Source organism: Lupinus angustifolius, chromosome LG09 (assembly GCF_001865875.1).
Source record: "Lupinus angustifolius cultivar Tanjil chromosome LG09, LupAngTanjil_v1.0, whole genome shotgun sequence".
Classification (NCBI taxonomy): domain Eukaryota; kingdom Viridiplantae; phylum Streptophyta; class Magnoliopsida; order Fabales; family Fabaceae; genus Lupinus; species Lupinus angustifolius.
The window spans coordinates 16,908,694-16,920,199 of NC_032017.1; the positions used below are offsets into that span (position 1 = coordinate 16,908,694).

Consider the following 11,506-nt stretch of genomic DNA (forward strand, 5'->3'; position numbering starts at 1 on the left):
TATTTTTGAAACTTGAAAGTCTTGAATGCATTATTTATAATTTGTCTTTAACCCATGTTTTTATGATATTTGTTAAAATTGTGACGTTTTTGTGTACTAATAATGTATCACTCACCTTTTAGGTAATAAATTAATTTCTGTCCATCTTAACAAGTATTATTATCAGGAATCAAATCATTAACATTTTAATCATTCTAATAATCTAACATAGCGTATACTACTAGATCAACATATTGTTATTGTTAGGAAAATTATGACTTTCTTTAAACAATTAGAATGCCCAACAAATTATAACCCCTACTAACCAAAATAATACATAATATAGGTACAGTGAATGACCGTATAGGAGGACATAACATCAACCCCATATACTACAAAATCCAACGGTGCATATCAATGACTTCATCAGCAATTGCATTCACCTCTATGTAGACAGAGATTATGGGTTGGGTCCTTGGGTGGTGCATAGGGTCATGGTCATTTCTGGAAATAAGAACCAAAAGCTGCTAGGGTCTACCCTTGAACCAATCCTTTTGTCTTTTTTAACGTTGCCTTTCCCCCACTTCCTCATGTTATAATCCCCCATTCTTCTCATATCATTCTCATTCACCCACTCATTATCATCACAATACTCATTTTTTCTCCCTCTCTCTCTCTCACACATGACACACACCCCTTTATCATAGGCGAGACTCATGGGGGATTAAGAGCTCAAAGACACTACAGTCTGTGCCACTCAATAAAACCCAACTATTTTTTTCTTTTAAAAAACTATCAGCCTCATCAGTATGAAGAAGGAGAAGTAGACATTTATAGGAAGCTTTGATTTTTGAGGGGAATGTTGTCTGGCTCGAGGACCCTTCTATCTTGATCAATATTTGTGATCAAAGATTCTACAGTGTTGTCGGACCAGGCTTCATTCCCCCCAATTATATGCTTCCACATAAATATCAACATAGCTTCTGTCCATGGACAACTTTTTTTATAGGTTTGGTTCCTCTACTCCTATATTATTACTACTAGTTTCTTATTTTCAAAAAAGATTAATTTGCTCATTAAAGTTTTGTTTTTTCTTGTTAAATAAAGGTAGATCTGAACTGTGGTTATGTTTTTTAGATCGGCTACACATGTAGGTAGTAGTTATGCAGATTGGTGTAATGATGAACCATGTTGACCAATTTTAACTAGCACAAAAGGTTTTCATCATTACTTCCTTTTCGTTCTCTTATTAAGTTATGATGGTGTTTTTCTTGTCAGATGTATTTACCTTTTAACTTGTTCTTCATTAGCCAGATCCATTCCAACCATGTTTTTCCAACTATCCGATCTGTCTGTTTCTGCCATATTTTCTCAGATCTGGTATACTTTTGAACTCAATTCAACGTTCTCTTCTCTTTTAACTCCTTTTTCCTATACCCTTTCTCTGTGTACTTATTTCTCTTTCTCTAGGGTTTCTTCCCCTATATAACTCTCTCTAATCTCTACATTTCTATAATTTATCTAGATGAAAAAGCATATTCTCAACTGATAAAACCAAAAAATAATAAATATTTAATTTTTTTAATTGATATTTTCATTTAGGTTCTATTTAACTAACCTCATTCCAATGGATTTGTAACATTTATTTTCTTATTCGCATATTATAGATAGCATTTTGCTTCCCTATAAAGGTTCTGTGCTAATGTGACAAGGATCTGTACTTTTCTCTGGTTACCTTGACCGTCTTCATTTCCATATCATTTATTAATAATAGTATATAGATCTGAATGTAGATGACATAAGAATAGTATCAATTTTGAGAAGTATGTGTATTCTTGTTGGAGTTGCAGAATTATGTATAATTTTTTTCAGTAAATACTCTTTATCTTGTCTTTAACAGCTCATTTGATTGCTGAAACCCTAATGTCCAACACTGCCAAACATTCATCAATATTTCAGATGCTTTCTTTTCTTGTATTTAAGTTTCAATGTCTATTGAGCTATTGGAATCATCTTGAATTAGGTAACAATTGTGTAATTTAGCCCTATCCCTGATATTTAAATAAATACCAATGCTTTGTCAGAAGGCAAAACTTTTTTTCGGGGATAGATTAAGCACATGAGCAATGCTTGCAAGTTGCAAGTATAATTGCAGTGCTACCAAGTAAGCTTTTTCAATATCAATGATTAATTTAGAAAGGCATTGTTATGAAAATTCCTTCATTTAACCTTTATGATTTTTGCCTTTCTTTCACAGTAGGTGGTTTTCCTTACTTGCATTGTCAGAGATGTACATAAGCCCCTTAATCCTTTTAATAAACTTCTATTTTGCTTTTAAAAAAATATGTTTAATTATACATGTCATATTTTTACCAATGAGATAAGTTATTTTCTGAAGTATAACCTTTGAAACAAAAAAACTAAATGTACCACTATAATTTGAATTTGGTTTATCTGACATGTGAAGAAAGAGACTAAAGGATTTTCAACGGTCAGCCTCGAGAAGATTCGCTTGCTAGGACTGCAGTTGAAACAGTTAGATAGGAGCTCCTTTGCATGAATTATCCAAGTGATTTCTAATTTTGTACTATTATACGTATTAAGAGAATATATAGCTTGGAAAAACTAGTTTTTTCTATGGTTTCATTTTTCTTTTTTATGAGCTTTTAAACTTGTTGGTGTTTCATTCTTTCTGTTAATAGTGCAATTGGTTTATAAAAAAAAGGTTCAAATTGATCGAAATGTCCAAATGGGTCAAATTGATAAATTAACAATGTGAGAGATTAAATGGATTGCGGGTTATCGAGTTAAGAACTAAAATTAAATGCCAATTATCAAAGTTAAGGACTATATTAATTGCCCATTATCAGAGTCAGATACTATAATAAAATACTACTATAATTTAGGCATATAGTTCTGACTTCTGAGTGAAAATGTCAATGGTGTCTCAAAAAGAAATGCTTTTTGGAAATCGGTCTTTTTGACCTTTCGAAAAGCATAAAGTTGAATCCCTGGCTTTGCATTGTGTTTTCCCATGCATGATATGAAGTATGTGTGAGAGAGAGAGACAGAATGGTGGGGCATGTTTATTGAATTCCCATACAACTTTTATGGTCACAGCTAACTTTTTCATGAATAATTGGTGTGGAAAAAAACTTAAGGTGTCCCAAAAAACTTTTTTAAATCTTTGTATTATTTGTATAGGAATTGTAGACCTCCAAGTCTTTCCATGCAAAGGTTAACCATTATTTAGGTATACCATCTTATGAAGTGATTGCCCATAGGTGGGGTATAGCAGAATCAGACCCTTTTGATACATTCCAGTGGTAATAGGAGACGACTTCAACTCAGATTTTTCCTTTTCTTTCTATTAAACTAGGCTTACATGCTAACAAACAAAGTTTTAACTCCTTAATGGTAATTACTAATAATAAATCAATGGAAAATTGTGATTGAAATGCCTATTTGCTATCTAAGGTCCAATTTATGTCATAAAGTTTAAGTGAATTTATAAAGGAAAAAAATCAAATTGCCCTATCTCTACAATAACACGGTATTATGGTATGGACTTACTAAGACATTATTCGGCAACATGAGCTTATAGTTTTTCAGCTCTCTTGTAGTTTTTTTTAACTCGTTAATAAGATGTTAGTTCGATAAACAATAATCATGTAGCTCGTTTTTCCACCATACTTAGTATCTGAGCTACTCTCCTCTTATAGTTAGACTTCCTCCACTATTTTTCTCGTGAAACACACAATGTTTCACTCTTTTTCAGTCTCCTTGTTTTCCTTTCTCCATTTTCCAGGATGGGTAGTGGAGTGAAGAGTCCAAATAGCTTTAATTTGCATCACCATAATCATCCTCGTCACAATGAAGTGAAAAAGCAGGTTCCAAAAGGGTGTAAGGTAATAAAGGTGGACGGGTAAAGAAGTGCAACAACGATTCGTGGTGCCTGTGGTGTATACCAATCACCCTCTTTTCATTTAGCTGTTGAAGAAGCAGAGGAAGAATATGGGTTTTATCATAAAGGAACCATCACTATCCCTTGCCATGTTGAGGAATTCAGAAACGTTCAGGGTTTGATTGATAGGGAAATTTATCATCATCATTATGTTCATTGCTTTGGCTTCTTATGATTCTCATAAAAAAAGTTACCTTGGTCTTTTTTAATGATTAATTTAATTGGTTATGTAAAATCTTAGTTTTTAGCTTCTATTCTATTCGCTCTTTTTTTAATCTAACCTTGTTATGGGATGATAGAGATAGGTTGAAGAAGAGTAAAGAATGTTTCTTCTTCCAATTGTAATTACCTTTTTATAGTTTCTTGATGAGAAAATTAGATGTTATTTGACTCTAAAATCTATGCACTATCAGTCTAAAGATTTATACATAGATAATACATCATTCATTTAGATTATTGTTTTCAAACAAATCAACGATAATTAAATATGAATGGTAGATGATACAATGACAGTATATAAAACTCATAATATAAGTGAATATATATTTTCTCATTTATCTACTTATTGCATTTAGAGTTTATGGAAAAGGTATAAAACGCCTACTAGTAACTAAGGAACAATTTAAAATTGAGTGTAACTAGGACCACAAGTGTGTTTCTTTTACATTCTTTCATGAGTTACTATGGTTTCACCATGAACAAATGGTTTTCTTATCACATGCTCCTGATCACCCTTGATTGCTTTGTTTTTTTTGGGGATACTGGTAATCAAATTAAATTTAACTCTTGTGATATGGTAATGGCTATGTGATTAACTCTTCTCCCTAAATTTCAAATATGTGCTTGTTTTTCAGAAGTGACTTATCTTTGATGAAATCTGCATCGAGAAAATTGGTGACGAATATAAGGATATAGACCATTTTTATGGGTCTGAAATCTGAATCACTGAGATTTCGTAAGAATGAGTAAGAGGCACGTGAATGAAATTTTCCTTTCTTTACTTTTTCACTTTTCTTTTCCTTAAAAAATTTCCTTTCCTTCCACAATACTACAAAATTATGATATTTTCCGGTTTCCATACCAAAAAGATGGTAATTAAGTTACCACATTCATACTTTTATTTTCACATATTTTATGGTGTTTAGATTTCCACCTTCTTATAACACTTCTACTCTTAAAACTAACATCTAATTGAAGGGTATAACAATTTTCGTCGAGAGGGATTCTGATTGGCAGGTGGGTGGGTGCATGGCTTCCACGTTTGGTTATCGTGTTTGTTGATATGTATTCAAGGAGGACATAAAAATATGTCTCTAAGAATGTCTTATTCCCTATCTCAAATCACTTTATAATAATACAAGGTAACATTTAATTGAAGGGTACCCCTGTCCCAGCATTGAAAACAATTTATGTTTGGTGTGACTTAGTTTTCATTTTTATATTTATTATAAGAAAATGATATATTTTCTTAAAAATACTCATATATTATAAAATAGTATTTTGTTTATTAATGATTGAATTATAAGTGTCATTTGTCATTTCCTTGTGGTATAGAAAATTTTTTAAATTTTTTTGCAAGGAAATATATTATTACTATATATTTTATTATAAGGAACCCTACTTAATACACTAAATCCAATAAACAATATGTAGTTTAAATTTAAATGATGGAAGCAAATATATTTTATTAGTAGTAGACAATATCTTGATGCACATATAAATCTTTTATATTCATTATTACTGAATTTTTTTTGTCAACAATGAAAAATACTCAACTCATTAAAAAATAAATTATAAGAATTTTTATTGTCACTTATTCGTATGAAAAGGAATGCAGCATAGTGGGTAACTGGGTATAGATGTAGGTCCAATATGCTCCTCACCCTTCGAATTTTTGAATTTTCAAACTTCGTAAAGATGAAAAGCAATTGCTATATGGTTTTGCTTTTTCTATCTGGACGGTTGAATATAATCTCATGAATAGACAGAAAAATCAATGGGGTTCATTAATTAAATTAAATACATCTTTGTTTGTATTGATTTGGAAAGATGAGACCTCTGAAATTTGGTACTCCATGTGGTATGTGTAGAAAGCCCAAGCCCAGTTATAAAGAAAAATAATTTGAAAATGAAAGCAACAAAGATCCACAAATGATATCTCACTTCATGTCCCAAACTAATTTGAGTGCTCCATTTTATTACTTTTTATTTTTAAATTTTTTATTTTATCCACGTATTAATATATGATTGTTCAGAGTTAACGTTCTTGGGGCTTGAAGTTTCTCAATTTTTTCTTCCATTCATGTTTTAACTTTATCATTTTATTTCAAATATATATTTTAGAATTCAATACACACTTATACAACTTTATTTTCACCTAGTGTATTTTGATTCATGTTGGTTCACTTAGGAGGCATTTATTTGAGTTTATAAAAAAATATTCCTAGGAATAACCGTTATGAATGTGTTTGTTTGAAATAGTAACAATATTCTCAACTAAATTTTTTCCTAAGAAAAATATATTCTCATATTTTAATGTTTTCTTATTCTTATGCAATAACTTGTCAAATTTTGTTCTAACATCTAAAAATTACAACTTTTCAATTGTATTCTTGTTTCATTCCTATATTTTCTTTTTATTTAGATTTATATATTTATGTATTATATATATATATATAGTATCAACCTATATATGATAAAATAATAGTACCTAATTTTTATTTAGGTTAATAATGTATATATATATATATATATATACTGACTGTGTAAGAGTTTTTTACAACGTCATTATATCCTCAATCATTCATATTTTCTCATTATTGAATCTTAAATAAAAGTAATACAAATGAATTATGGATGACGCACTAATCTGTGTAAATCTTTATACAATACATAAATATCACACTCTTCTTGAATTTCTATAGATGTTGTATTCATTTTTCTAATTCTTTGATTCTACCCCCACTTGATATTGGTATAAGTAACTAAAAATATTTTATGTACTAAATACTTACTAGATAAGTAATCAAATAGTAATTTACTCGTTCTAGCTAGTGTTTGTATTCATGTATAATTTAGTCTAAATTTGTTGTCTTGGTTATACAACATCAAAAAATATTAATCTTGCTTCATCTACTATATAATTATAATGATAAATAAACAAATATTTTTAGATTAGGGATATTTTAATAATTATACCATATATTTCTAAGAATATACATCATAAAAGTTTCAAGTTATTCTAATAAATGTCAATAAAGATTCTCAAAAAAAAAATATAAATGTCAACCAAACATATATGACATTGTTGTGAATGTGATTTAGAGGATTATAAATTTATACCCAAAAACAAACAATCCCTTAGTATATATTCTATTACATGAGAAATTGAAATAGAAATGCCTCATGTCTCAACAACAATATACTATCATCATGTCTCCATAATATCAATGTCATAATTATTTGTTGCGGGTCAAACACTAAAAATTATTTCTTGTACTCCTCGTGCCCTTTATTCTATCATGTCTTTATCTCATCATAGTCATCAAAGCAATTGTTTGGTAATAGAAAGAAGGTAAGAAATTTCTTTTTACGGCAACAATTGCACCCAAAATTCCAAATTCTTTTAAAATAGGGTGGTAACGAGGAATTTTTACCAATAACTTCTGCACATTTTTTTGATAAGTAAAAAATCATTTAAAGGTGTCGTAAAAACTTAAAACATTATTACACCAAGAGAACATCAAAAGTGTAATAAACTAAAATATATGCTCCAACGGTATATATCAAGCATATTGCTATTTGATCATTATGCAGCGGAAATTAAACAACATATTTAGATCATTATGCAGCGGAAACTAAAATAGATCAAAAATACCAACCTCCAGTCATTGCTATTTTATCTCAATTGTCTTTCACGAACACTTTGTCTTGCAATCAAACACTGTGATTACAGTGAGTAAGAGCAACATGTTCTAATTTATAGACATTTATCCATCATAAAGGTCATCAGAGTGGAATAGGTCATGGATAGTGGGAGTGCAAGTTTTTCTCTCCACATAACCGTTTTGTAACTGTTGCCAAGATAATGAGTTTAATATGTACAAAAAATGGACCACATTTGGAAACCAATTTTCCAATAAATATGCAAAGGATTTATACTGAAATGCATATTCAAAAACTAGAATAAATATGTTAAGAAATTCATGAGAAATTCTATCATTCTCCCACTTGGTCCATTTAACCCACCATCAATCATAACAAGAAACACAATACATGAATCAAGACAATAAGTCCTCTAATAACGAGTATTATCTATCATGTATCACAATATATCAAGCATATCAATATATGCTCTTTACTTAATGAATAAACCATATGTTTATTCTAGATCAAAACTAAATGACATTTCTCAAAATAAACAGATATGTGCACAAAAACATATGAGAAAACATCAAACTGAATAAAAGTTTAATTGAAAACAATAAATGTACGTACAATGAAAATTAAATCATGGAACCAAGTCCCATTCGTAATACATGATTCTTAAAGTTCTTTGGTGGCATGCCTTTAGTCAAAGATCAGCAATCATCAACTCAGTACTAATGTGTTCAATGACCACTTTCTATTCCTTCACACGCTCTCTTATGGCTAGATATTTAATGTTAATGTGCTTACTTCGACTTCCACTCTTATTGTTCTTAGCCATAAAGACCACAGCTGAGTTGTCAAAATACATCTTCAATGACCTAGAAATAGACTCCACAATTCTAAGCCCAAATATGAAACTTTTCAATCATACATCATGCGAGGTAGCTTCAAAACAAGAAACAAACTCGACTTCCATAATGGAAGTAGTAGTCAATGTATGCTTTACACTTGACCAAGACACAGCTCCATCAGCTAGCATAAAAATATAATCAGATGTTGATTTCCGGGTATCAATGCAGCTAGCATAGTCTGAATCAGAGTAGCCAATTACTTCTAGATTATTAGTTCATTTGTACATGAGCATGAAGTTCTTTGTTCCTTGAAGGTATCTCATTACCTTCTTTGCAGCTCTCCAATGGTCAATGTCTGTATTAATCTGATATCTTCCCAAAAATCCAATAGCATATGCTATGTCAGGTCTGCTGCAAACCTGAGCATACATAATGCTTCCAACAGCTGAAGCATATGGTATATTTTTCATCTGTTCCCACTCAAAATCATTTTTGGGGCACTGAATGAAATCAAGTTTGTCTCCCTTCATAATGGGAGCTACACTTGGTGAACAATCCTTCATGTTAAATCTCTCTAAAACTTTGTTGATATAGGTCTCTTGAGACAAGCCCAAAATGTCTCTAGATCTTTCTCTATGGATCTTAATGCCAATGACATAAGATGCCTCTCCCATATCTTTCATATCAAAAAAATTTGAGAGAAATTGTTTCACCTCATATAACATACATTTATCATTAGTTGCAAGCAATATATCATCCACATATAGCACAAGAAAAAAAATCTTACTCCCACTAACCTTTTGATATATACATTCATCCTTGACGTTATCTTCAAAACCAAATGAGGTGATAACCTCATAGAACTTAAAATACCATTGGCGGGAGGCTTGTTCTAATTTTCACCATATAGCTTATTCAACAGAATGCCACCCTTTAATTATGGTTTTAATTCTCTGTCCATCTAATAATTGTAATCACACAAATTGGTAGTGTACCTTGTTCCATCTTAGTTCTAGAACATGTCATGAGTCGACCAATCTATGTAGGTCATAGGCAAATAAGGTTCGGCTCATGCAGTCATAGATTATGCCCGGATAGCTGGTCTATCCAAACGAAGGACGGTAGTGACAAGACATGACCTAGTTAGCAAGGTATGAGACCACAAGCCTTTACTACATCGTCTAAACAACTCAAATCACCGTTATTGAGCTGAACACACTATTTAGACTCTAGGCTATCTTTTGCCATATGGGAAAGACAAACCTAATATATAGCTATGTGCTAACCGGTAAATTGGTTGTTATTTTTAACCAAACGGGTTGTCGCAAACAAGAATATAAGATTGTCAAATTCACAAAGACTTGCTTGAGATTTTTTAGTTAGCAAATAATTAAATTTGGGTTGAAAAATGTTTTTATTTAGTGAAAGTATTAAAATTAAACAAATATAAGTGTAAGCGATTTTTAAAAATATTAAGTTCGGAGATGAAGAACCTGAGATTAGATTTCACTATTTGTCCTTTAGTATCCAATAATTACATTCATATATGATTATTCCTATGCTTTTCCCACCACCAGTTCTTATCTATTTATCAATTCCTTGACTAAACAGATCAAATGACTAAATAAACTAATTCTCAATTCCTTGACAAATTAATCATCTAATCATAATAATATGGGTGTTAGAATGACTAGTTCAATCAATCATATTCCTAGGCATCAATATGTTACTAGTTGATATATTCTAGATTTAGTTTAAACATGAAAATTTTCATTACTCATCTTTAAACCTGATATCATGCATTGGGTGATCAAAGCAAAACAAGCATTAAAAATAAGAATAATCAAGGAAAAACAATGGAATAATATTACACAATTAAACAATCATATTGGACACATCGAGTTCAAATAATTACATTTAACCCCAGATAGAAGGATTTAACTACTCATTCCCGTTGAAGCTATAGCAATCTGGTTGTCTCCAATCCCAATATTTTCTCCTCTAAGTGTGGTGATCAGTAATGATTCCTGATGATGAGTGATGTCACTCATGCCTTCAACTCATAGCTACCCTCCTATTTATACTAAATTTTCATATCTTTTCCTTATCTTCAAAGATTATGATTAGATTTAGGTGGTTGTTATATTATCTTTAAAGATTGTGATTAGATTTAGATGGTTGAACCATTATCTTCAAAGATTGTGATTATCATGAGTATCTCATTTGGTATTTTTTTGTTCCTTTTTGCCTATAAGCACGTGAAATATCATAAAAAGACATGTCATAGAATTTGGTGCAAATATTTGACTCGATATATATTATGAATTACATTTATGTAGACTTTTAAGGTTAAAAGGTGTTTAATTATCCTTATTATTTAAGGTAATTTTCACACTTAACACTATGACAGCTAGGGCGTGTAACAAAATGACTCATCTTGGATAAAGTAGTGTAGCAGCCACAATACAGGAAAGTCAAGCCCGCCCAACACAGATAAAACAGTCCATGCTTTTCTAGGGATGATCTTACGGACACGACAGTGTGCCACATCAACAACATCTATGAGGGAATATTACTTGCTCAACTCCTCTATATATAGAGGAGACCCCTCAAAAAATGTTTGCACTTAATAATCTCTTATATACTCTTACATAATTATTCTCTCAACATATCTTCATATATACCGACCGACTTGAGTGTTAGAATGTCTTTTTATGGTAATCATCGAGACAATACCAGATCAATATTTGCTTGGATTCAGCAGTTCTAGTCCGACCTCCCCATAGCAACCAACACACCTTAATTTAGAAGATATGCCATCACGTTGCCATCTAATAATATA

The 11,506-nt window shown here is 30.9% G+C and overlaps 1 long non-coding RNA gene across 2 annotated transcripts; it reads left to right on the top strand.

Annotated features, from left to right (window-relative positions):
* Positions 418 to 2,014, top strand: LOC109355804. Of its 2 annotated transcripts, none has more exons than XR_002108687.1 (2): positions 418 to 988; positions 1,087 to 2,014. It is a non-coding gene; the product is annotated as an uncharacterized LOC109355804 (long non-coding RNA). The 2 variants fall into 2 exon arrangements; XR_002108686.1 differs by having other exon boundaries at positions 431 to 988; positions 1,117 to 2,014.